Raw genomic sequence first — 5,121 nt, 5'->3', positions numbered from 1 at the left:
AGGATTTCACGCGGAAAAGCGTCACGGAACTACCTGCAACGATCCGGTCGAATATCGGAACGTGTCGCGCCGTTTTTAACGCCGAATCGAACGACACGTCACCGTCCACTCGTTTAGTAATGAAAAATATCAATCGATCTTTTTACCGAGCGTCGAGAGCGAACGGTAACGATTTCGAAAACAATGGACAAAGCCGCGAGAACTTTGACCCAGAAAGTGCTAGCGGAGTTTCGGGAATTGCGATTGTTAAATTTCAGGTGGTTTCTTTTTTTCTTTTCTTATTTTAGGTGATTATTCACGTTCCCTCGAAAGTTCACGAACCGCGTGTTTCCAGTGAACCCCGAACGGGAAAAAATGAAATTTTCTAGTTTCTTTAAATTCAACGGAAAGGAGTGATTAATAACGTCGAAAGGTAGGATAAACTAATCTTTCCCCCTTGAAAAAGAGTAATTAATAACGCACGAAAGATAGGATAATGCTGGAGCCGCGTTGGTCACTTTTTGCGATCACCGACACCGTTCGAGCCGCACCGCGCGGACTTTGTACCTACGTTGCGATGCCATTTATAAAAAACTAGCCACGCACCGGTGACGTATACGGAAACCTAACAATGATATAATTTATTTCCCGCTTATCGTCCAACTGTACGATTCTGTTCCTTCCCGAACGACAAAGTAACCGTTTCGAGGTGGAAGTAATTTTTCAGAAAAAGCGTCGAATGCATCGCGAGACCATTTTTCAAGAATTTATTCTTCACGAACGATCCGACGCACGAAGTTACACGGAATGGAACTTCATCGTTCAACCGTGCAACTCTCTAATCCCTTTCGCAAAGTATACGTTTGGAAGTACGCGAAGATAATTCCTCGAAGTGTCGAAAACATCGAGAGAAACGATCGGAAATTTTCGGGACGTTCGAGAAACGAAACGAGTCACGTGATACGTCGAGCTTTCCTCGGACGCGTGGAAATCGTCGCGGTACGAAGTTCGACGTTACAGTGGTTTCCACGCGAGATAAAGCGCGCAGTTCCCGCGGAGCCGGTGTCGTTAATCGGAAAATTAAATATCGATGGTCGATAATCGCGCCTCCGTTCCTAGGTTCCGCGTTGGACGATTCCGTGGTTGATTCGCGCGCGTCTGAACGTTACTCATCGTCGTGTCGTCCCGCAAACCCGATTCGTCGCGAATTCGGACTTTCGACCGTGGACGAGGAGAAGCGTCACGCGTTGTTGTTGTTGTCGTCGTCGTCGTCGCGATGACCGCCGCGTTACAGACCGCCTGTCGACAATAGCGTGAACGCCACGTGATCGTCTCTTTCTACGCATCGCGGCCGAACTCGATCCCGCGCAATTTTCTCGACACGTCGTTCCAGCAATCAACTATAGGGTGTCCCGGTCGTCACCGGTCGATTTACTTTTTTTATGAAACTCGAACGGTTGGAGTGATCGCGATATTTTTTATTTTTTTTTAAAGTAGAAACTTGGGAGTTGATAATGGAACGAGGTACTTTCCGAATGGACTCCTTGGCTTTTCTCACGGACCGAGGATGTTTTGCTACAATTTTTCAAGACGTTTGCGTACAAACTCGGATTAGTTTTGCCAAGGACGCGTTCGATGTTGTCTTTCGGGTCTGGAATTGTCTCTGGATGGTCGGCACGAACTTTAATTTTGACACGAAGAAAAGAAACGTGTCTCCAAATGCAAAAGTGGCATTGTTTCGTTCGCTGTGCGGCGAAGAGCACCGTCTTGCCGAAATCAAATATCGGCCAAGAGAAGACCTTCCAATAGATGCTAGAAGTAGCCAGTCAACCACTTCGCCATCATCGTTTTCGAAGAAAAATAATCCGATCGCCCCTTTTGACCCAAAATCGCACTAAACGGCTACTCGTTTTGGACGCATCGGCGATTGGTCAACTTGTCGTGGATTTTCCAAGCTCCGTACGCGGAAATTTTGTTTCTTCGCAGTGCTATTCGCCGACACATGATTTCCAGGGAAACGATTACGAATATTCCCCGAATCGTTAACGCCAAATGATCGCGATTCTTCGTAACAGGGCTGAATAATTTGCACGCGTTTCTCCACCGTGTTCTTTTCCACGATCAATTTCCCATTTGTCCAGACCACGTACCTCGAGTTTCGCGCCAATCGGTCCAAGGTTTTAAGAATAGCGCGAAATTCGAATCGACCGGTGACGCGCGGGACACCCTGTGTTTCGCGGGAACCTCGAAAGCGGACGAGAGCGGAAAAATAAGACGGTACTCGCGGCAGAGGGAACGTCACGCGTTTCTCCACCGTGTTCTTTTCCACGATCAATTTCCCATCTATCCAGACCACGTACCTCGAGTTTCGCGTCAATCGGTTCGAGGTTTTAAGAATAGCGCGAAATTCGAATCGACCGGTGACGCGCGGGACACCCTGTGTTTCGCGGGAACCTCGAAAGCGGACGAGAGCGGAAAAATAAGACGGTACTCGCGGCGAGGGAACGTCACGCGTTCGTGGAAAATCGAAGCGTTATCGGTAGTCCAGGAATCCGACGAGATACGACGCTTCCGAGAGATTTTCTTCCAGTTGACATCGGCGTGTTTGCGTTCGTAGAAGCTACAAGTGTACATCGAACGTTCGCGAGAAAAGTGTTCCGCGAAACGCGTTCACCGAGCGGGTAACTAAAAAAATTTACTCTTACGTTCGGTAGAGATCGCGGGTAAATTGCAACCGATTCGAAAAACGCAAACATCGGAACGAGATCCGATCGACGTGTCTTTTTTTTTCTTTTTTTCTTTTTTGTCTCGCGCTACGTTCGTCGTTGCGAATCGATAAACGCTCCGAAAGAGATCGCGCTAATGAGAAGTTATTTCACGAGAGTCACTCGAGAAGCACGTGCGCGAGGCATTACATTGTTGCAACACACTCGGGCACGTTTTTAGATTAGGCGTTTTTTTTATGGCGTGGAGAGTACGTATTAAGATATCGCACGATTTACTATCGAGCGACGCGTATCATGTGCTAACAATGACATGCACTTATATTCGCGCAATTACGGTTTATCTAGCTCGCGAACGCGTGCTCACCCTCGCTTACTGCGCGTCTACGCATCGTTTACGATAATAAAAGCGTCGAGCGTCGCCCGTACGACGTCCCCATCCCTTCCTTCCTTTCTTTTTTTTCTTTTTCAGCGAGTCACGCGACGACGACAACGACAACGACAACGAAAACGACGGGCTCCTCTTGTTACGCGCGAGCTTTTACATAACCGGATGAAATGTCGGTCACCCTGTCGCAACCGAATTCAACGATTTCGCGGCGTTCCTTCAGCGTCGTTGGAACCAACGAGAAAAGAGAGAGGGTTTCTCCTGCGGTAAAGAGGGTCGCGTAAAAATGTTTTCGAACGCTATAGGAGATCGTTTCGGAGTCACCGTAGAACGAACAACTTCGGTGACGCCCACGCGTCGCTCGAGGGACTTGAAATAATTCACGAGCGAATTGGAACGCGTCGTTGCGGTTCCGTCGAACGACGTTCATCGAGAATCTACCCGGTGACGAGTTCTTTTTTCTCTCGAAAAAAAAAGAAAAAAAAACAAAGAAGAAACGACCGAGGTGTCGCGATCCCGTTCACGGATTTATCGTGGATTTTCCGCGACGCTACGCGTACGAGCAACGAGAAGCCAATGTTAACGGTAACACGTTCTGCGCCACGGGGTCACCGGTGACTTACGATACTTATCGCGAGGAAATGTTTCGTCGAACTCGTTCTTCGCCTCGAAAAAGAAACGCGAAGCTTGTACAGCGCTGCGGTGAAATATGGCCCGAATTAAAATTCAAAATGTTCGAATTTCAAACGGTGTCGCGAGGGCATCGATATCATTCGCAACTTTGAGAATCGATCGAGTTTATCGCGACTCCCGAGTAAATACCACTACTCGAACTCGATATCTCTTACGCTATTGAGTTATCGTAAGTGTAACAACACCGGTCATTGGTAAATATCGTTGCGAACAATACACCGCGTCGATTATTAGCTACGGTAAGAGGTATTGTACAACGCAAAGAGAAACGAGCAAACGAATGACACAGCAGGAAATATCTAGCACGCGTAGATACGATAAAAAGTAGCGCAAGTGGCGACGAATGAAACAGAAATACCAACGATTTTCCAAAATTCTATTCTCATCCTCTCGCGGTGGGAATCGCGTTACGTTTGCAAGGTCTCGCATCGTGTCCAACCATCGTCGAACCGTTCTCCTTGAACGTGCCAGCTCCGAGACGTTTTCTTTTGTGCGCATCGAACCAGTATTGCGCGTGCAGAGCTCAATCGTATCGTACGAGCTACGATTATTTCCATCCGGAAATTGATCAGTACGATTTTTATTTCCTCCAAATCTATCCGATTCGATCCTGCATCGTTTCGTTCGCGTTATTTATTCGAGCTTGCGTAAAATTTCCCCCACCATTAATGGAGGGGAAAGAGTACCAAAGAGTTCCATCCGCGATAAATAAATAACGAGAGACGAAACACTCGATAGGCGTAAGATCCTTGTTTTTCGAGCAATGGTCAATTTTCTTCGGTAAAAAAAATTCGTCCACCGCGTTCGTCGAGTCCTCTCGTCGCGTGTAACGTCGCGGCGATCCTGTACGATAGAACGAGATAAAGAAACGTTGCACTCGAGTGGTGTCCTTCCGGCCGTCGCTCGTAATAAACGCAGACAGTGCCGCGAGAGGAATGCGAATAAGTGGCGCGCGGCGTTCCCATCCCGCGTTGTTTACGACCTCGAGAGCCTCGTGTGCGCTACTCACGGACAGGTGTGCGCGTTCGCTCACGGTGCACGCGGGACGGTACTTTCGCGGCCGAGCCGTATTTGTTTATCCGGTTGTCGCGCGACAGTGAAAATCGTGTGGTCCCCCGGCCCTGTGATTACAGATTTATCGCGTAGCGACGCTCCGAGCGGGTGAAACTTCTACGAACGGTTACCATCGGCACAGTTACGGGATGGACGATCGGTGAACCTCACGGTGGATCACGGTCCACGGTGTTCCGGTGGAAAGACACCGCGAACAAAGGAAATACTCCCGAACGAATCGGATAAACAAGTCTCGGGGAAGTAACCGCGATTAAAATCGAAGCG

The sequence above is a fragment of the Ptiloglossa arizonensis genome, chromosome 6 (assembly GCF_051014685.1).
Source record: "Ptiloglossa arizonensis isolate GNS036 chromosome 6, iyPtiAriz1_principal, whole genome shotgun sequence".
NCBI classification, from domain to species: domain Eukaryota; kingdom Metazoa; phylum Arthropoda; class Insecta; order Hymenoptera; family Colletidae; genus Ptiloglossa; species Ptiloglossa arizonensis.
Note: the sequence above shows the minus strand (reverse complement) of the source record.